Consider the following 22702-nt stretch of genomic DNA (forward strand, 5'->3'; position numbering starts at 1 on the left):
TCTATTTCACTTACACATATCCCACAATCCCCTACCCAATATCATAGGTTTCTGCAGGGCAGACTCTTGCGACTGCTGCTTTGAGTCTAGGGTCATTACACTAGCCACGCCTACTTGGTCTTTGTCAAGTGCTGCCACTTAGCTCCTGACACCCTGGCATTCCATCATCCCTGTTGTGTGGGAAAATTTCTTTCAAAAAAATCAAGCACAAAGTTTCTTAGATGCTATATAAAAGTGTTAGTAACCTGCCAATACCTGGAGACATTGCTGCCATGGATGACGCATTTTGGGCAAGAGGAATGTGTTGCCTTGGGCTTGACTCACCACCCGCTCAAAAGTCACATTTAAGAATTCTCAATTGGGGGTAATTCTCAGATTACATTACCAAACTGTAAGGGAGTTTTGAGCTACTGTGGCATTTTGCTTTTTCCGTTGGTTAGTGCTTGGTGTGTGAGTTGTTGGAGAAATAACAAATTATCATGAAAAGCAGCGGCTTGAAGGAAGAATAACTTTATTTCTAGAACACATTAGTTCATGTGTGGGAAACACCCTATGCAGCACAATCTCCCCCATTTGAAATGTCTCCCCGAATGTTCTGGGTTTTTTACTTTGTCATGGCAAACCACTGCGTCTGGCAGCAGCTCACAGGGGGGAGCATCAGGATAATAAATGAGACACTCTGAGGAAGCCTCAAACCGGATTTTTCTGGGGTGGGGTTTTCGTGGCTTCTTTCTGAAGCCCCAGTCCCCCCCAGGTCCAGCCTGAGGTTCAGGGAGTGCATTTGGTGCAGCTAAAGCTCCCTTTCGGGAGCAGCTGGATTCAGATTCTTTTTCTCCGGTGCGTGGGGACATCCCAGGGGCTGGTCTTCCTTTTGTTCCCTTTGGGGGTCCTTCCTGCCCCTTGGTCTTTTTCCGGTGTGTAATCCAGTGAAGGGCCCTCCGTACGATGTTGTTTCTTCTGGGTTCCTGGAAATCCTGTGTGTTTTCCAGGCCTGATGGGATCATCAAGAAAGGGTGTCAGGAAAATCTCTGATCTGGGTGAGGGGTTCTCTTCCCTTGGCCTTGGGGATCCCTCAGCCCTTTTTCTGGTGGACGTTTTCTAAGGAGGACTTTAGATTGTCCCCCAATTGGAGAAGTGGCTGGAACGTGGTCCGATTATAGTGCTTCTTTGTACGGAGGGCTAAGAGAAGTTCTCCTGCCACAGGTGGCTCTCCCTGGTCTCCCTCCAGGACCCACCACCTGCGAAGTGGCCAGGCCCCCACTGGCTCCTCCCTGGGCGTGGCCTGAGAGGCCCCAGAAGCCAACGTACCTGATTCCAGGTTTAAGTCCACTGGGCTGGCCTGGACTTGTGGCTCTATGTCCACCCCAATGGACAGGGGGTTAGTTGTGCCGCTTGAAGTTGTAGCAGCAGCAGCCAGGTGTGCAGGGGTCAGGGGTAGAGGGCGAGTGCCCAGGACACCCCTGCACAGCCTAGGATTGGCCCTGATTTCACTGGGCTGAATTAAGGGGAGGGAGAGGGCACAAGGGTGGGGTGCAGGGATGCCTCTTGCCCATGCCCTCTGTAGATGTCCTGAAGGCACAGAGGGCAGAGCGGAGAGGCAAGGCAAGGCAAGGGAAGGGGTGGGCAGGGGCAGGGAGCAGGACAGGGTTGTGGGGGAGGAAAGGGAGGAACAGAGGGCTGGCAGGTGGAATGGGCCACAAGCCACCTGGGGCAGAGATGGAAGAGCTGCCAGTGGGGATGACAGGAACATTGGGAAGATGGAAAAAGAGGGGCGGAGTGGGGGAACCCAGGATGCAGGGGTGAGTGGGCTCGGGGTAAAGGTCAAAAACAAGGTTGGGAATGTGGGGGGCAGTGCCAGGGAGGATTGTGGAAAGAGGGAATTGGCCAGTGGTGGGGAGGAGGGGGTGGTCAGGGTAGAATAAGGGGGGAAGGAGTAAAAGGGAGGGAAGGAGGAAGGAAATGAAAGGACCAGGATGGTGCCTGCAAAGGGAGGGTGGGCTTCCCCAGACACCACCTGGAGGGAGGTTCTCACCCCCAGCAGTGCTGCTGGGGCCTCCCACAGAGGGGCAGGTGGTTGTGCCCCCGGAGGGAAGAGTGGGCCGCCAGAGGCAAGTCTCCCAGAGGACCCTGCCAGAGATCTCACAGGCGGGTCACTCTGTGGGTGTGGAGGTCGCCTGGCGGCCAGACACCAGGCCACCAAAGGGGTCCCAGATGGAGCAGCACCCTCTGCACGGTCCCCCTTTGGCGGGCGGTCATCCCGGGGAGTTGGAAAGGCCCACGGGTGACAGGTGACGCGACTGTGTCTGGCCGGTCCAGGTTCCTTGCGCAGGGGACTGCAGGAAAGAAATCAGAGGCTTTAGTCAGAGGAAGAAGGGGGCAGGGAGCCCTAGCAGGCCTGGCCGGGGAGGGGCTGCTGCTGCCTCCGTCCCAACTGATTGCTTGCATCCCGGGTTTCTCGCAGACATTTGACCCAATCCCCATGGCTTTCCTGTGCATTTGTTCTCTCTGTGGTCCCATTTCTTATCCCCCCGAGAGTGCTCTGGGAAACTGGAGAGCACAGGCCATGCTCAGGAGGGGGAGCAGGAAAGAGGGAATAAACAGGAATCACCTTTTCCGAGGAGGACTCACACCTGGTGTCCCCACGGCGCCTCCCTGGCAAGCTCTCCAAGCTGGGAAATCAGGAGACTGGGTTACAGGTGGTGAGGGCAGGAGGAAAACACCTGCTCTGGGGCTGCATGCCATAGCCTGTTGGGTGAGGCTTCTAGAGAAATAGATTCTAGGAGCTCCAAGAATGGGGAGATCATGTCCAATGGTCACGGGAAACAATGGAGGGGCTCACACACGCTTCATGGCCAATCATTTCTCAAGGACTTTCCCACGAATTGTATCATGTGATCCCTACAAATAGCCTGTTCATTCCTTCCAAAAAAAGCTATTTCACGGGAGGAATCTCAGGTTTAGTGTGCTTAAAATCTTTGCCCCTAGCAGGCCACACAATTCCTGCTTTCCCATTCCACCAAGATTTGTTGCACTGTATCACACACACGTTGTATGTCCAGCCCCTTCCCTCTCTGTTTGTCAGGATGTGTGGAGGATGTGAGAGTGTCCCAAGGTCTGAGAGTCTTCCTTGTGTTCATGGCCTCTGGGACCTCTGCTCTCTGAGAGGGTCTTTAACAACTTTGACGGGCTCAGACTAGGAAGGTGACTTTGGCTGTGCAGGATTGAGGCTTTGGTTCACCCTTGGAGCAGTTGTGTTGGGAGAACAGAACCTTACCTGTTAATTCACCCTTTTCCTCGATTCTCCTGCCTCTGCGCTGACACTGTCAAACCAAAAAAGAAGATAGGATCTCATGGGATACAATCTCTGTCTTTTCAAGGAAACCTTCAGAACCCTATCCATCAATAACGTATCCCTTGTATTAGTCTGCTAAACCTTTTTAGGGAGTTAATTCCAATGATTATCTTTTCATCTTTGAATGACACATTTTTTTCTGGATGAGCTATCAATTGATTTTTAGTGGAGTCTTTTTTGAGAAGAGCCTTCTTATGAAGAGGACACAGAATCTGCACTCTAGAGGAGCAAGTGTGGCTTCACAGAAGGCTGCTGGTCCCTGATATCCCAACTTGGACAAGAACATGTCCTTGAGCCTTCCCAGGGCTCAGCACTGCTCTCCACATCAACCCTCCCACATGGAACCCGCTTGGCCAAGGGATACCTGCTGAGAGATATGAAGAGTGAGCAAGTGTTGAGAGACTGTCTTTAGTTGAATACCCTGAACTTCTTAAAACTTACAATTCGTTGCCACCATGTATGACTGAATTTATCCTGGAGCCCTCTGCCACACCCACATGGACGATTTATGAGTTTTGAAATGAAACAGTTGCCCCACTTCAAAATAGCCTTCCCCTACCTGCTCCCTAGATGATAGGGTCTACTCTGTGAGAGGTTATTACTAAGGTGTCCCTCTGGGCCTACGTAGTGGGTGTAGAAAGTGAGAAGTGGGATAGGCAAAAACAGTGAGTCTCGACCATTAACTGATCCCAGGGTCCCTTACCTCACTCAAGTCCAGGTGTCGCTGGACTCTTCGAAATTTCACCTTCCTCTTCTTAGAGTGGGCCAAGATGGTGAAGAGCCCCACTCCAAGGAAGAGGTAGAAGAGTGATCCGAGTACCGCTATGGCTGTGCTTTCACTCAGCCACAGGGTACTGAACAGAATTAGAACGAACAGGAATGCCTCCATACTGCATACGCAATCGCTGCCTCAGGCAACTGGCCCTGAGCAAGCACATTTCAGCCTAGAGTTCTGAGGTGACATCACAGGGCCTCAAACAGTCACAGTGGTTCAGTTGGTGGGGGAGGGGATGACCAGAGGAAGGTGTCCCCACAGCCCATCCCCCCTTGTTCCCCTCAGACCCCACCAACACCCTTCCTCATCCTCTTGTTCTCTCCATAGTTTTCTGTGGCTTCCTATTCTACAAATACACACTTAACTCACTTCATTGGTATACTTTTAGTGTAATTTTCCATTTCACTCTGGGCAGAAATATATACTAACCAGTGTACTAATTCATCATTTCCATCATGGCCTTTGACAATGTGACTTTCTCCCAGGAATTTTGCCAAAACTCTTGATTTACACCTAGAGACTCCTCTCAAGCCTAGTGGCCTGTTTGTTTGTTTGTTTGCTTGCTTGCTTGTTTCTTTGTATGTGAGTGTGTGAAATACCCTGACATATATCAGAGTTTCTCCCCATGATCACTACTGAAATTTGAGGTTAGATATTTCTTTTTGGTAATGTTTTTGGTCAGATTTTTCTTTTAGGTAGAGAATTTACCTGAACTGGCAGGTCTTCTCTCTACCAGCTTTCTCCAGTGTCAACTTCCCCATCAGCTTCTTGACCCAGGGAACTTACAATTCAAGCCAAGTTCCTGTATGTATTCTCCCTTGACTTCAGGAGGGTTCTTTGTTTTTCATTAAAGTCTTTTCAGAAAACTTGCCATTTAATGTTTCACTTAATTAATATGATTAAAATTTTAATGTATTGAAGGATAACATTAGCTTAAAATCAAGTAGTAGAAAAATGAATATATTTAGACAAATTTAGCCTTGAGAACAATCATTGCCCACTCATAATAGTGTAAGCATAGAACCAAGATTTCACCAAAATTGTCAGAGACTATTTTTCATAAATTCTTATAATTAAAATGCAATTTAAGATGACAAGGCACTCAGAAATGGCCTCCCACTTGAAAATATCACAATGCTGGATTATTTAGATTGAGCCCATTTTGAAAAATATTTCTGAGCTCTCCCGAACTTGGAATAAATCCTCAATGGACTACAGCAGTCACCACTACAAAAATTTCAGCAATGAAAATCAAAAGAGTATTAAACTTATGACTGGAACTAGAATGGAGAGACCACACTGCGTCCAGTTAGCCTTGGAATTGTACCCAATGCATGGTCCTAGTGGTTTACTGGATGTGAGCCCCACTGAGGAACTGCCTTGCAACTTGGCTAATGGGAGGAGCTGGATATGTAATCCCATGTAATCAAAATGTCACATATCTGCTGCAAAAGGTCTTTGTCTTTAATTGAAAAGAGGGACTTAGAAAAATTTAGATGATGCCCAAGTGAATGAAACATCTAGCTTTTGTTGGTACTTGGTGGGAACTTGATAATTACTATCAAAATCTTCCTGAATAATGTATAACTGTAGCCTCTCCCTCATATAATCCAAGTATTTGAATTATACCATTCTCACGGAATGAGGATCCCAATGAAACAAAGAGCATGAAAATCCATCCAAATTGTTCAGTCCATAGCATCTGGCAGAAACCAAGTCAAATCACCTTTCAACATCTTCTGAAGAGTCCTAAAGTTAAAACTCAAACATATTGCTCCTATTTTATACTTAGAAAATAGATGGGCAAACCATTTACCCTGAGCAAGATTGAAAAGAAACTTTGAGCAAGCAGCAGAAATTAAGTATGAACTGGAGATACTAAAAATGTATGAAGCTGGAGCAGTCTGATATGGTTATGAATTCCAAAAATAGAAATTGGTTTATGTTTGTAATCTGGGCATGATTAAGTGAGGAGTAGGGCTTTGATTTGGCTATGTCATTAGGGCACTGAGTCCCTGCCTCTTGGTGGGTGGGGACTCACAGATCAAAGGCATGGCAAAGGACAGAGTTAAGGGTTTATGATGTTGGAGTTTGATGGTGAAGCCTTCAGCTGGGGCCCAGGACATGCTCACAGAGGAAAGAGAAGCCAGCCCCAGGAAGAGAGGAATGCTGAGCTCAGGAAGAAGCAAGCCCTGGGAAGAAAGGAACCCTGAACCCAGAGAGAAGCAAGGCCCTGGAAGGGAGGAACCCAGGAAGCCTGAACCCTCACAGTCTCCAGAGCCATCTTGCGCCAACATATGAAAATAGAATTTGGTGAGGAAAGTAAATTTTGCTTTATGGCCTGATATCTGTAAGCTCCTATCCCAAATAAATACCCTTTATAAAAAATAAACCCATTTCTGGTATTTTGTACCAGCACCTTTCTGGCTGACTAATACAGAAGCAGTATACAAAGTAAGCATGCTTAAAGAGTTTCAAAAGAATTCTCAGCTCTTGGCCTCCTTTATATTTCAGGCACACAGTCTCATAAGCATAGTCATCAGTATCAAGGGCTCCTTATTGGACCATTCTTCTTTGTTGGTCTTTGCCGTGACACTTGGGGATTATTTTTGTTCCACTGGGGAATGTGACAGAGCTCCTCTGGGTAGGAACTCAGCACTCCCTCAGTTGACATTTGTAATTGCAACTACTATAAAAATACCCAACACATTTTTGTAAATTGTAGTTTTTGAAGATACATACATCATAAAAAATGTTACACTAAAAATTGTACTCCCCACACCCCCTACCCCACTCCTCCCACACCAACAACCTCCCCCATCATTGTGGCACACTCATCGCACTGAGTGAACACATTTTGGGGCACTGCTGCAGGTGGTAGATTCTTAAAGGAGATAAGAGCAGGGCTGAGATGGACTACTGATGTTTAATGTGTGTAGAAGTTTTAATTAACCTTACTGTAAAAGGCTGGAAACATATAGAGTTGATGGTAATATATTATAGTGAGTCATAGTTGGTGTATAAATGGGAATGTGGCTGAAAAGTGTAGTCTAGGGATGTACATGTCAATTCACAGAAAGCTAGAGAATATTCTAGGGAATGAATAACACAGTAAAGCCAGAGGTGGCTGAGCATTGTGGTTGATGGTACAGATGCAAGAGTGTCCTATGTGAACTAGAGAAGATATACATCTGCAGATATACATATTGCAGGGTGGTAGGAAAGTGGAGAAGCATGGAAAATATACAACTGGAATGACCTACAGACTGTGGTTAACAGTAATAATGTACCATTTATGCATCTATGCCTAGGATGTACTGTTTAGATAATGGGGAAGCATGGAAAAAGTGTGCCAAATGTAAGCTATGGCCCTGGTAATAATCTGATGACATCATCACATAATCTGTAACAAATGTGCCACCACAGTGTGGTGTATTGATAGAGGGGTGTTATATGGGAATTCTGCACATGTGTATGATTGTTTTGTAAGTTTACAACTTTGCCATAAAAAGTATGTAAAAAGTAATAATAGGGTATGTTGGAGCAATAACATACCAAATGAAAGATAAGGACTGTAGTTAGTAGTGAGATTTTGACAATATTCTTTCATAATTTGAACAAATGTCTCGTAACAATGCAAGGTGTTGGTGTTGAGTTAATGTATGGGACCCCTGTGTGATGTTATGCATGTTTGCTTTGTAAGTTCACAACTTTTACTATATACATTGTTTATGTCTGTAAATGTATAAATCATATAAAAAATAACAGAGTGGGTTGGGGGAAAAATACACCAAATGTAAGATACTTTGGTTAGTAGTAATATTCTGATGATGCTCTTTAATCTTTAGTTATAAATGATTCACAACAATGTTAGGCATTGGTGACAGAGTGAAGTATGAGAGCCCCATATGCTGTTATATATGTTTGTTTTGCAAGTCCACAACTATTACTATACACTTATTTTTTATACATTTTGTGTATAAGTGATATATTTCAATAAATTAAAAAAAAAAAGAATTCCACAAGTCAAAAAAATAAAAATAAAAATACCCAACATATATGAGAACATTTTTATGTCCCCTATACACATGCCCTGGAGAACTACCCCCACTCACGTGCCCCCCCATCAATAACACCCCACACCAGTGTCCTCCCCTGCCAGAGCTGAACCTCTCTGTGGTCCAAAACTTCACAACAATGAAGCCTAATATATTGCCAAATTCAATTAATAGGAAATTGAAATATAGCGATGGGTTTTAATGTTTAGAAATGGAATGCATAACAATTTAAAAATACTAAAATAAAGTAAAAATAAATGGTTGTATTAATAAAATGAAAAATGTAATAATGATTTGTTTCAAACATTTTGATTTTCATCACTCTAATAGCTGTTGCCCTGTATCTACAGTGGCACGGCACTTTCTTTCATTTCTTCCTTGGTGTCTTCATCCTTTTTTTTTTTTTTTCCTAATTTTTAAATTTTGTCTTCAAACAAGTTTTAGATCATCATCATTCACAAATACAGTATATGGGACTCCCATATATCCAACATCAAACCTTTTTCCCCTTTCCCCAGCAATGATCTTTTTACATGTTCATGTTATATTTTCTGTAGCTGATGTACAGATTTTGAAACATAGCTATCAAACATGTTTCCATTTTGGTTTCCATTATGGTTTATATTTTAGACTGTATAAAATTCTAAATTTTTAGCTTCCTTGTGTTTTACACTATGGTTTACATTTTAGCTTACAGATTTTATACACTTTTGGTATAAGTTAACATGTCCTATGTGCATCATTGCATGATCTTGTGGAGCACTTCCATTGCTGCCAAGTTGTCCTGCTTCCATCTATTCTGTACCTCTCTCCCCCTCCACTCAGGGCCCACAGTGACAATCTTCATTACTTGGGGTAGTAAACTAGGCCTAGACCTACAAGGTGTCTAAGAATTACCTCCTGAGATCCTCCATGTTGCTCAAATGTGGCCAAACTCAGCGTATAAATGCATTACCTTCCCCCTAGCATGGGACATGATTCCTGGGGATGATCCTCCTTGCCACCGAGGGATTATTACCAATCACTAACTGGTGATGCAACTAGAGAGAGACCTTGAATAAAAGGGTCAATTCAGACCAACAGAATATCTCAGTCTACATGTTGGAACAAGTGTCAAGAATTGCTTTTTGACCTTGAATCAAAGGGGGAAATGGCAAAGGCAAAGGAATTCATATGGCTAAGAGTCTTACAAAGAGAGTCAGGAGGTCATCAGAGGGGTCACGCTTAAACACACTTCAGCAGGACCCCAGAGAGAACCAAAGTAGGTACAACCCTAGGTGCTGGTTCTCTGAAGGCTATGGAAATCCCCAGATATATATGGTCATGGCCGATGGATTTGCAGTTCTGTGCTATGTGAGAGGGCCCTATTTGGAATTTGTGCTCCTGAGTGTGATAGAGCTGGACTCAGATGTGACCTTCCTACATGTATCTCTTCTGTCACTTTTAGTGAACCTGTGGTTGGCACTAGGGTTGGTGTATACTCAGGGGATTTGAATCTCTGGACTGCCCATGTGCCAGCTGGGCCATGAACCTCAGCAGAGTTGCCACTCCTAATCTCTGGTTCTTTGGACTTACCAGGTCAGCTACCAGGAAGGTGAAGATGGTCAACCAGGTAACTAAGAGTGCCAACAACTGCAAGCAGAGGAATTGCATCCATTATCCATGTGGAATCTAAGCTTCCTCTTGATCTAGAGGTGGAGTGGATATCACCAAACTAGGGTCCACAGAATGAAGGAATAAAATATGGATTAGCGTGTACTTACTGATATTCTACTATAAAACTATTGTGACTAGTAATAGAAGAAATCGTAGCATTGAGGTGGAGAAAGTGGCCACAGTAGTTTCTGAGGGCAGGAAGAGGGAAGAAGAGATGTGATGTGGGGGCATTTTTGGGGCTTTGAGTTGTCCTAAATGTATTGCAGGGTCAGATGCTGGACTTTATGTATCCTACCATAACCCAGTGAATGTACTGGGGGAGAGTGTGAACTACAGGGTAAACTATTATCTATATGTTGCAGTAGTGCTGCACCATGTGTTCACGGCTTGCAATGGCTGTGCCACAATGATGGAGGAGGTTGTTGGTGTGGGAGGAGTGGCACTGAGGGATGGGCGGTGTACGGAACCTCATTTTTTTTTTGTCTTTATTTTTTTAGTATTACATTAAAAAAATATGAGGTTCCCAAATATCCCCCACCCGCCTCCTCCCACGCCTCCCCCCATAACAACAGTCTCCTCCATCATCATGAGACATTCATTGCATTTGGTGAATACATCTCAGAGCACCGCTGCACCTCATGGTCAATGGTCCACATCATAGTCCACATTCTCAGTGGGCGATGGGAGGACATACAATGTCCAGTAACTGTCCCTACAGCATCACCCAGGACAACTCCAGGTCCCGAAAACACCTCCACATCTCATCTCTTTCTCCCATTCCCTATCCCCAGCAGCCACCATGGCCACTTTCTCCACACCTATGCCACATTTTCTTCAATTACTAATCACAATAGTTCATGAATAGATTATCAGTAAGTCCACTCTAATCCATACTCTATTCCTCCATCCTGTGGACCTTGGAATGGTTGTGTCCACTCCACATCTGTAACAAGAGGGGGCTTAGATTCCACATGGATGCTGGATGCAATCCTGCCTTCAGTTGTAGGCACTCTTTTTTTTTTAAGATTTATTTATTTATTTATTTATTTATTTATTTATTTATTTATTTATTTCTCTCCCCTCCCCCCATCCCCGTTGTCTGTTCTCTGTGTCTATTTGCTGCATCTTCTCTTTGTCCGCTTCTGTTGTTGTCAGCGGCATGGGAATCTGTGTTTCTTTTTGTTGCGTCATCTTGTTGTGTCAGCTCTCCGTGTCTGTGGCACCATTCCTGGGCAGGCTGCACTTTCTTTCACACTGGGCGGCTCTCCTTACAGGGTGCACTCCTTGTGCATGGGGCTCCCCTATGCGGGGGACACCCCTGCGTGGCACAGCATTCCTTGCGCACATCAGCACTGCGCATGGGCCAGCTCCACACGGGTCAAGGAGGCCCGGGGTTTGAACCGCGGACCTCCCATGTGGTAGACGGACGCCCTAACCACTGTGCCAAGTTCGCCGCTAGTTGTAGGCCGTCTTGGCTCCATGGTGTCATGGTTGACCTTCTTCAACTCCATGTTAGCTGAGTGGGGTAAGTCCAATAAACCAGAGTGTAGGAGCTGAAGTCTGTTGAGGCTCAGGGCCTGCCTGGCTATCACATGGTCAGTCCAGAGATTCAGATCCTCTGGGTATATATTAAACCCCAGCACCAACTATAGTTCCGGTAAAAGTAACAGGAGAGGCTTGTGAACAAAGATCATATCTGAGTCCGTTCCATCACACAGAAACACAAACTCCAAATCAGGGCCAACTGACATGGCACTGAACTCCATCTGCCATGACCATAGAACCTGTGGGTCTCTGTAGCCCTCAGAAGAACCAATACCCGGGGTGGTATCTACTTTACCTGTCCCTGGGACTCTGCTGAGGTGTGCATAAGGCCAACCCCTCTGATAACCTCCTGGCTCTTTTTTTGAGACTCACAGCCATATAAACTCATTTGTCCTTTCCATTGCCCCCATTGATTCAGGTCAAAAAGCATTTTTAACTCCTGGTATTATATGTAGATTGAGCTATTCTACTGGTCTGAGTTGACCCTTTTATTCGAGGTCTCTTTCTAGTTCTTCGCCAGTATTAAAAACTGCTTTTTGACCTTGAATAAAATAAAAGGGGGAACTGGCAAAGACAAATGAGTTTATATGACTAAGTGTCTTCATAAAAGAGTCAGCAGGTCATCAGAGGGGTCACACTTACACACACCTCAGCAGAACTCCAGAAACACCCAAAGCAGATACAATCCCAGGTACCAGTTCTCCTGAGGGCTACGGAGACCCATACATTCTATGGTCATGGCAGATGGCTCTAGAATTCAGTGCCATGTCAGTGGCCCTATCTTTTTCAGGACTGTTTGGCAATTCCTAAGGAATTTCAATGTAAGTTGGCCACATGGTCTGGAAATGCCCCTACTGGGTATATACCCAGGACAACTGAGAGCAGTGACATGAACAGACATCTGCACACCTGTGTTTGTAGCGACATTATTCACAATTGCTTAAAGTTGGACACAACTCAGGTGTCTATTAGCTGATGGCAGGAAGAATGTCTTGGAGAGGTGACATCCCCTTTCTGAGGGAGGGGGTGGTTCAAGAGGAAGCACAGTGGCTTCCAGGCAGGGTCTTCTTGGGAGCTGGGACCACAGATCTGACTATGGGGCAGCTCCTCAGTCACACTCTGTCATCTCTTGACTGTGCAGCATCTACTTTGTACAGGAGCCTTGACTTGACCCTCAGCCTCGGGCTAGGGCCTACAGCTTGCTGACCTTGAGGGCCCAGCCCTGTGTCCAGTCAGTCCCAGGGAGGGGGACCACAGTGTGGTGGGGAGGTGGCCCCACCATGGGCACATGGGGCTCCAACCTCTGGACATGGAACCCTCCATGTCCTTGGCATGGAATGCAGGACATTGGCTCTGGGCAAGGCCTGGGGGCCACTTGTGGTGGCTCTAACCTGTCTTGGAAAAGCTGCAGGCAGGATAAACAGCTCCAAGGCCACCTGGTACCCCTGGCAGCCCTGTCACCAGACAATGGTGGGCCCCATTCTGCTCGGATGCCATGCCTTGGGGCCTCAGAGCAAAGCAGGACAGGTTGGTGACTGTGACTGCTTGGCCCCTGCCTGTGCCATCGCTTTCCCCACATGCCCCCAGTGGCCCTCTCCTCATTGCGCTCTGCTCTCTTCTCCAGGAGGGGATGACACCTGCTCCCCATCATTGTCAGGCTCTTCAGGAGAATGTCCCCTCCCCAGGGGTGGGAATTAGGTCCGGACCCTCAAGATCCCTGTTGCCACCTGGAGACACGAAGCCCTCCTCACATATTTAGGGAATGGACGACACTAACACGACACTGGAATCATCTCAGGGATGGGCACAGGATGGGGAACTGAGGTAGTGGGTACAGGCCACCCAACACCAATACTCCATGGGGCAGCTCCAGGTCTACAGGCTACCCCACCCGGGTGGCTCCCAGGCCCACAGCGCCTCCTGGTGGCAGACGCCAGAAGCACCAGGGCCAGCTGGTTACCTCAGGGGAGACCCCTGCCTGCACCCAGGTGAGGAACCAGTCCCTCGCCATCACCCAGGCGAGCTTGGCCCCGACGCTCAGCCTGCGCTGCTGTAACAAACACGATGGACAAGGGAGCAGGCAGGAGGCATCTAGCCTTTCACTGCTTCCGAGGCCAGAAGGCCAAACCTATGGGTGCTTCCTCCAGGGTCTGTGGTTCCACCTGTGGCCTTTCAGCCTCCTGACTGCTTCTGCCTCCATCACACAGCATCTGCCTCCTTCCAAGAGCCTCTGCTTTAAGGCTGTAGCCACACAGGTTCAAGGCCACTCCCGATTCCATTTGGCCTCAATTGAAGCAATATCATCTTCCAAGATCCTACTCACAGGTGGGTCGCTCCTATGGGACCTGGGTTAGGACTGGAGCTGGTCTTTGTGGGGGACCCGAGTCAGTCCAGAAGGGATGGGCATGCCCCTGTCCTCCTCCCCAGCCACCAGCACCTCATGCCCAGCTGGCCACTCTGAGGCCACATGGATCTCATTGGGGAAGCTGGAAGGGGACAGGCCAGTGAGTGTCAAATGGAGGAATTTTTGTCCAGGTGCTGGACAAACAAGCTGAGATGTCCATCCGTCTCAGCCTCCCAGGACTGTGGCATCCAAATGCCACCAACTGGGGACTTACAACAGCAGAGATCTGTGGTCTCAGCTCTATAGGCAGGAGTCTGGGATCCTTAGCGTGGAGCCTTCTTGGTGGTGGCAGCAATCCTTGGTTCTCTGCCCCGTCATCGTGTGACCATCTCCTCAGTGTCTGTTTGTGTCCAACCTCCCTCTTGCTATGAGGCCACAAGCCCTGTTGGATCAGGGACCTCTCACCTCCAGTTTGCCTCAGTTTAATGAATCACATCCACAAAGACCCAATTTCCAAGTAAGGCTCCTTTCCCAGGACCAGGAGTTAGCTCGAATGTATCTTCTGGGGGGATGCAGTTCACCCCATAACACCATCTCACCCAAAATTGGTTTCTTTGGAGCAGAACTTCAACCCAAACACACCACATGACCGAGGTGGGAAGCTGATGCATGACGGGACCATTTTCCAATCTTCAGCACTCCTTGGGCCACGTGATGTTGGGGCTGGCAAGTCTGAGCTGCCACCAACAGTCACCCTCACTTAGGCCCCTGCTCCCCATAGTGAGGGCTGTTCTCTGTCCACCCACCTGCTGCTGGGTCATCCTGCTGGGCCTCGTGTTTCGTTCACAGGGCATGAGAAGGAGCCTGAGTTCCTAAGGGGGCAGACAGTGCAGGCAGGAGCCACGTTGGGTTCCTTCCCCCCTACCAGGGCCAGGACTGGGCCAGGGACCACCGACCTCAGTCCATCAGCCAGGCCTTTTCAGGGTGAGGCTGCCTGGCCCGGCAAAGGGGAGCCTCAGCAGGAGCAGAGGTGCCACCAGGGAGCAGACACTGGGAGAACGTGCTGGACAGGGAACCGGTGGAAACATGCATGGAACATTCTGGAACCTTCACGGAGAGGCGAGGAGTTTGGGAAGTCAGAGGGCTGTGTTCTTGCTTTTGTTTGGCCACTGAGTGAGAGCGGCCACTTGGGGGAGGTCAGAGAGGAGGCGGGATGGCTGCCTGATGGAATAATGGGGCGTGGGGGTTCAGGCACCGGGGGGAATGGAGAGGGCCAGGAAGTGTTTGGAGTGGTAAGATGGGAGGGGCTTCAAGGACGCAGGGTGACCCCTGCTCTGGGCCTTTCCCCTTCTCAGCCTGTGTGTCCCGTCACCCACTCCCTGAGCGTGTACTGCACGGAGCCCATTTTTCCTGACAAGTCCTGCTGGAAAACACCTGCCTAGCTTTCCTGAGAGTTTCCCACAATTCTATGGCCACGGCACTCTTTCTTCATGTGCTAACACCCAGCGTTTTATGGAATCTTCTCTGGGAACTGCTGGTACATTGGACAAGATCTCCGCTCTTTGGCCAGGTGGCTGCATGGGGACCCCCAGCTCCCGCCCTCAGCCACGTGTGTATGTACATGGGTCCTCTTCTCCTTCCTGACCCCCAGGCACCCCTCTTGTTACCCGCTTCACCTAGAGGCACCTCCCTGCCCCAGCCCCATACCCTGGCTCAAGCCCACCATTCACGCACGTCTGCCAGGGCAGCTCCTGGGGCACCCAGCCCCCTCCCCAGGGTGGAATGTGGGCTCTCGGCCTTGTCCTCTGGGTTCTGTACCAGCTCTTGGCCACTCTGCATCTCCAGACCTGACTGGCAACGCCTTGGAGGGATGTGAAGCTGGGAGGATTCCCTCCTGAACCTTCTCAGCACCTGTTGGGTTCTGGACATGGTGCTGGGTGATGGCAGTGGGAGGGGAGGTGGATGTGGGCACTGCGCGAGGAGAACAGCACCTGCTTCCCATGTGGGGGTGGACCTGGAGCCCCACAGAGATGCTGAGAGTAACACCCGACCCCTGGGGGCACTTTATTTGGGGGGTGCCACATTTTTGTCCTCCCTGGAGGCCAGCAGAAGATGTCTGGGTGAGGTCCCTGATTTGTCCCCAGGGCCAGATGTGGGACACAAAGTGATTCAGGACACCAGGGTGCACACCGTGCTCTGGTCAGGGACCTCTGGGCTCACACGGTGGTGAGGCCAAGGTGCCCACGATGCCCTCGCCTGCCACACGAGAGGCTGTGAGAAGCTAGTAAGGCACAGCTGCCTGATGCTGGGGTGGGAGGGGTGGGGCAAAGGGAACCCATGCCCTGGGGACAGCTCTGGGTGAGAGGGGCAGAGGCACAAACACAGACAGCAGCGAGGGTTCCTGCAGCTGTTTACTGTGAAGACACAGGAAGAGAAACCCACCAACAGGGCGTGACATCCTGTGTATATGTTGAATAAATCTTGGTTTGGGAGTGGATGTGTCTCAAGTGCGTGAGCCCCTGCCTTACACAGGAGGTCCTGGTTTGGTTCCTGGTGCTCCTGAAACAATAAAAACAAACAACAAGCAAAACAAACAAAGCCACCTCGGGGCAGCCCCATGGCCCAGTGGCTGAGGGCAGGCTTCCCACATACAAGGTCCCGGGTTCAATCCCCAGCTCCTGGTGCAGGGCAGGGCAGGGCAGAGCAGAGCAATCAGTTTGTATTTACAATTATTTTTCCTGCTCAAGAGCAGCGGCTGAAGTGACAGTCTGCCAAAACCACAGAACACCAGGAACCCAGGGGAGACGTCCTGCCAGCACCTTCCTACAAAACCGTCAGCAGCACCTGCTGCCCAGGGTGCTGCCCCCTCCCGCCTTTGGGAGCCCCAGCAGTGTAGGAAGACCCTGCCAGCCCCCATCGTGACAGCTGGGTGCGCTCCCAGCCACACCATGCCCTGCTGCCCCCTCCTGAACCCCCAGGGACAGAACGTGTAAAACTTGCCGCCCACAGCAGCAGAGCCGCGGGGTGGGGTCACGCCACCCATGTGGAGAGGGCCGGGCCACAGGGGGCTCAGATTTGGGTGGGAACCCAATGCCTGCCCCGCAGTCCCCAGAAACAGCTGCCGATGGGACTGGCACCCGGTAAAGGTGGCGCTTTGGGGCCCGCTAATGCCCCATGAATCTTGGCTGCCGGGCAGCGGCCAGTGTGGAGGCAGCCAGGACGTCTGAAGGCCCTGGGCAGAGCCCGCCACCACGGGACTGCTGTGGAGAGAGGGCAGCATGGCCTCTGCCTCCAGGTGAGGCCTCTGGGCTCCAGAAGGTGCTGCACGCAGAGGTCAGAACGGGGCCAGCGCACACTGGGCATGGGGGTGGGTGGGCCTGCAGTGGGTGCCCAGCAGAGGCGGTACTGAGGCCTTGTCCACACCCCAGCTGCCTCCAGCCCAGGAGCACTTCCTGTGGGGCAGGGCTCTGACCTGGAGAGGGGGTCAGCAGGCAGCGTCTGCTAGAAGGGGCGGCACTGGAACCCCAGCTGCAGTGTCCACCAGGAGACAGCGCAAGCTGTGGTCCTGGGGTCTGACCACAGACGTTCTCTTCCCGTGAGGATGGCAGCTCCCAGCGGTCCCCAGGGATGTGGAAGCCCAAGAAACAGTCAAAAGAGAACAGCGGGTACACCCGTGGGGACACATCTCTAGGGTGTGGCAGCTCCAGCACCTCCCGGTGGGGAAGTTGGAGCCCGTGGAGCCTGTTAGATCCTGTGCTGGCCGTGGAGCCCGTGGAGACTGGAGCCCGTGGAGGCGGTGGAGGCCCTGGGCAGGCCCCGAGGCTGGCCATCCCCCTCCAGGACTGGGCCTCACTCTCGGACCAGCCTCACAGGAGACTGGCCAGGCTGGGGCTGGGTCTCTTCTGAGCTTGAAGCTGAATGGGGGGAGGGCTCAGGCCCTCCATCCACTGCGGGGAGGGACACAGCTGAAGCCCCCGACCCTCCCCACCTGCCCGCCTCCCCCCTCACACCTGCGGCCTGGGCCCCTGGTGCCATCACCCCCTCAGGCAGGGACGTGTGGGGCCTGGCTAAGACCCCAGGACCCAGCGGGCCTGGAAGGGGGTTCGCTGAACAGGGGTGCCTGCCTCACGTCCCTCCCTGTGCCCCTGCCCTGATGAAGCTGTGCTCGGGGAGGCTGCAGGCCCTGATGTGCTCCTGCAGCAGGTGCTGCGAGAAGTTGTGGAGCTTCTGGAAGGTCTCATGGGTGTCCATGGTGAGGCCACACACCTTGTTCAGGTCGGGGGGGGGACGCATGCGTGGGGCTGGGCCACCTGTTCCCTGGCCCCAGCCCTGAAGTTGCCCACCCTTGGCCTGGGGACACCGTCCTCAGAGGGGCTGTGGGTGAGCAGGGAGGGCCTGAGGACAGAGCGGGGGCCAGCTCTGTGGTGGAGCCGGGCCTTGCCAGCCTGGGGCCCACGGAGCTTGCTCGAGCCCCAAGTGGGGCCCACCGGGGCCTCCCCACAGCTCTGCCACGAGCAAGGGGCGCGGGGCCACCACCTCCCCGAGGGGCCTGTTTCCCCAGCTGCAGCACGGGCCAGTGGCAACACCAGCCTACGCCCCGCGTGCGCTCAGTCCTGCCCACCCCGAGCCAGAGCCCCTCGGGGCTCCTGCATCGCCCAGACCCCGCAGCGTCCCCCAGGGCCGCCCTCACCTTGAGCAGCTCTGCTGGCCACAGCGGCTCCAACACGTCCGGGATCTTGCTGGCCAGCTGCATGGCCGGCACCACCATGTGGTTGCCCAGCACGGAGACGATGTGGCCAAGGAGCAGAGCAGCAGCTTTCAGCCGGTCAGGGCCTCCGCAGTGGACGTCTTCAGGTTCCTCACAGAAACTGCCTTCAAGAGGCAGCGGACGTGGCCCAGTGGTGAGGGCGTCCGTTTGCTACATGGGAGGTCTGTGGTTCAAACCCCGGGCCTCCTTGACCCGTGTGGAGCTGGCCCATGCGCAGTGCTGATGCACACAAGGAGTGCTGTGCCACGCAGGCCTACAAGAGGATGCAGGGGGCAGCAGGGGGCAGCAGGGGGCAGGAGGGTGCAGGAGGGCGCAGGAGGGCACAGGAAGGGGCAGGAGGGCGCAGGAGGGGCAGGGGCTCTGGAGCAGAGGAGGAAGCCCCAGCCCACTCACCCACCACTCTCGTGGCTTTGCTTTAGTGGCCCTGGAAGAAGACGAGGCTGTGCCTGCAGGCAGGGCGAGCTAGGGAGGGGCAGGTGGGCCCCAAGGAGCGTGGGGCAGGCCCTGCCACAGTGACCACCCCTGACCCCCCAGGAGACCCCAGGAGCCCCCCCAAGGCACTGGGAGGTGCTCACCCGACAGGGAAGCTGTGGTCCAGTCCGCCCTCTCCAGCAGGCTGTAGAGCTGTGAGCAGAGGGGCCGTCAGAGCCCCCGAGGGGCCTGCCCAGACCCCCAGGTCTGAGGGGAGTCCTCAGGAGAGAACACCCCGCCGTGCAGTCTGCCCCTCACAGTCCCCAGCAAGGCCTGGATCTGCAACCACCCTGGGACTCAGGATGAAATGACCCGCGTGGCATCCCCAGGGCCAAGGGGTCCATCCTGGCCCCTCCCGCTCCTGCACGGGCAATGAGGCCCAGGTGCCCCCACCTGCCAGCTGCAGAACAAGGGCTCACAGCTAAGGAGTAGGAGGGGCTATGGCAGGTGGGGGGCAACGAGGGGGAAGGGGTGTGCCTGGGGGGCTGGTACTGAGGGGGCTTATCTGGGGTAACAGGGAGCCCAGCAGGGTGCGGACATTTCAGGAGCCCCTGGACACCTGTCGAGTGGGTGGAGGTGGGGCTGGGGGTCACCTCCCAGCCTGTCTCCTGACTGTCAGAGAAGAGGGAGCTGGGATTCCCCTCCACCACCCCAAGCCCCCAAGCCCACCCCACCTCCGCTGTGCCAACATGGGAGGGGAAATGGCTGGAATGAGCCCCTCTTGAGGGAGGCACCAGGCGCTGCAGGGGCCAGCTCTCCCACCCATGGGCGTCCACACAAAGCCTGAGCCCCAAGTGTCCAACTCCACACCCCACGTGGACCCTTGACCCTGCCAGGCCCCCTGGCCCACAAGCCTGGTCACCCTCACAGGGAGAGAGCCTCTGCTGGGACTGGAGCAAGCCTGGAGCACTTCCCCAGGAGAGCAGACTCAGGCTCTGGAGGGCTTTCAGACCCAGCTTCAGCCGCGCTCGTGGCCACCGGGGGTGAAGCAGGTAGAGAAGGGAGACACCAGCAGTTGCAACAATCCACAGTGCTGCAGCGCAGGGGTTCAAGGACCACGGGCAGCCGGCTTTCAGGGAGAATATTCACCTGATGATGCCTGGATTTAGACATTTCCTCAGTCTCGAACCTGCAAGTTTGTAAGTTGATAAATTCCCATGATTAAAGACAACTGATTTTGAACAGCTTTAGCAAATGAGAACAATACTATACAATTTTACCTGTAGTTTTATCATCTTTTCTCATAGACATATATATCCAAGAGAAATGAGTGCAAATGCCCAGCAAACATGCACAAGAAAGTTCTTAACAGCCTTAATAAAGAGATAGATATTTTTCTTAAATCCCATCAAAATAAAATGGATGTAAAAAGTGTGCCATATTAATTTAATAGAAATATACCAGGCAATGAAAAGGAATACATTACTTCTACAAATCCAAAGGGTACATCTCACAGGAAATAGTCAAAGAAGATAAAGGCAAGTATAGATTTTGTGATTTCCTTTATTTAAGCTTTTAAAAATACAGGTAAAATTAAACTATGGAGATGGGGATGGAGTAAAATAGGTTTAACACAGGGATAAGGTGTCTAGAGGGGAGGAGGAAGGAGACTTTGGGCATTTCTTCAAACCAGAAACCTATAAATGGGTGATATTGTGAGCTTCTAAAACCAAGGCATAGATGGCACAGCCTCACTTGAGTCATTTATAATTCTTGCAGAAACCTAGCTGCAAGAGTGTCTGGAAAGGCTTCTGTTCATAACCATCGTCTCTTCGGTCTAGCAGGGGACTAACTGGGATCACTAATTGTGAGGCATGCTTATAATAATGGATGCTGCACCTCTTGATCATGTTGAACTGAAGTTTGAATAATAACCTTTGTTTCAGGAGTTAACCCTTCTAGTTGTTCTGGCATTATAAAAGCTTGATAATACTTGGTGATGTACTCCAATTTCTCCTTAGAAGTTAAAAACTGTAGGCGGCACTTGGAACACTGAAAGACTGTCGTTCCAATGTCACCAACAATCCAACACATATGATACTGATGTTTTGCAAATTTTCAGACAAATGGGACACAGCAAGTTTTTGGAATTTTCATGGCATGCTCAGAAATGGGTTTCCATCTCAGCAAAGAGTGATGAACTATAACTACAAACCTGGCAGATAAAGGGCACCTCGCCAGGCTTATGAATGTCCTTCAGGTGTTGTAAGAGAACCTGCTCTGTTTCAAATTACAATTTACAGATTTTACAGAGGACGATTTCTGAGGTATGTGTTCATGTTCAATGTGACACTGCAGCTGCAAAGGAATGGGAAACAGCCAATGGCAGTGCTGGCAGGTGCTGTGAACTTCCCAGCCATTGCCTCTCCTCTTCTCAAGCCCCAAATTCTCTTTCATATGCTTCAAAAGTTTACATTTTTTATAACTTTAAAACAACTGGCATATTTAAAGTTCACATTTAAGTCTTCTCTACTGGCTGCTTTTCTCCTTCAGGTTGACCATAGAAAAAGTGAGCTATTAACATGATCCTATTTCCTTCCTTAGAATTCAAAGTCTTCTTCTGACTTTTTGTGCTTCCAATGTCTGTTTTTGCTGGTCCTCCAAAGCTATTTGCTATAGCTGGGTTCATTATATACAACGTGCTTTGTCATTTGGACACGCCAATGGAGAAAATGCTCCATTTTGACCATGGTTAAATGAGGTTGAAATCAACTTTGGGTCTTCACTGGGGTTCAATGTAGGAAAGAAACTTTCCTTTTCAGTATCTTCACCGAGTTTAGGCCTTTTGAGATTGCCCCTGTTTACATCAGAAAGAGGACATCGCTTTAAAATATGAGGACTTTCCTTCTTGACTCCTACAGAAAGAGAAGGTCCAAGTGGATTCTGAGGCCACGGTGAGAGTTCATCGAAAAAATCTTCAGGCATGACTGGCAATGGATTCCCATTACAACCGGGTTTGGATGAATGCGCCATAACAATAGGATGGTCTGTTGGTCTTGATTCGGGTTGAGGAAACTGCAAATTGGCCACTTTTTCCGAACTTGGGGCTGCTTCATGTGAAGGCTTCCATGAATGATTGCTACTGTCACTCATGATGTGTTTCCTACTTTTTGGACCTGAGCCTGGAGTAACTCTGCTCAAAATCTTTGAAATGACAGATTTCAGATATGAGATCTCCTTAACAAAGGCAATTTCAGCATCTTCATTGACATGTTCCACCCAACAAAGACCATGTCAGCATTTTCACCTCCTTGGCATTTGGAATCTTTGCTATTCTTCATCCACAGTGTTGGCTGCTGATCTTTCTCACATGTGAGATCTGCCATTTTACTATTATTTCCTGCTTGAAGCCAGTGGCCCCTTCAACTGCAAGGTCTTTCTACTGGTCAGTAGCACCTAAAGACAGCAACATGATATTAGTCAGAATTTATTTGAAATGACAATCATTCCCTTTTTTAATCTTATCCCTAAACACTGAGATGACTAATAACATAGCTGTTTTACACCTGAGGAGCATAGGCTGAAACCATTGAATAACACCTAGATAAAGACTGAGCCAGGATTAAAAACCTAGCTGTGCCTGATTTGAGCATCAGATCTCTAAATAACATACCAGTTTATCTGTTCTAAAAAAACACGAGATAAAATTACTGTTGGGAATCACCACAAGAAGGTCTATTTTTAAAATACTAAGACCAGTTCCTAGAACAACATTAGTTCTCAGACTCTCTAC

At 50.2% G+C, this 22702-nt stretch overlaps 1 long non-coding RNA gene and 1 pseudogene across 1 annotated transcript; both read right to left on the reverse strand.

Annotated features, from left to right (window-relative positions):
* Positions 1-494: 494 nt before the first annotated feature.
* On the reverse strand, positions 495-2258 carry LOC131274584 (uncharacterized). The gene is made up of 2 exons (XR_011646601.1): positions 1309-2258; positions 495-991 (listed from the first exon to the last, which is right to left on the reverse strand). It is a non-coding gene; the product is annotated as an uncharacterized lncRNA (long non-coding RNA).
* An 11478-nt stretch (positions 2259-13736) lies between these two features.
* LOC131274443 (zinc finger protein 280B-like) lies at positions 13737-21856 on the reverse strand (annotated as a pseudogene).
* Positions 21857-22702: the final 846 nt, after the last annotated feature.

The sequence above is a fragment of the Dasypus novemcinctus genome, chromosome 19, assembly GCF_030445035.2.
Source record: "Dasypus novemcinctus isolate mDasNov1 chromosome 19, mDasNov1.1.hap2, whole genome shotgun sequence".
Lineage (NCBI taxonomy): Eukaryota > Metazoa > Chordata > Mammalia > Cingulata > Dasypodidae > Dasypus > Dasypus novemcinctus.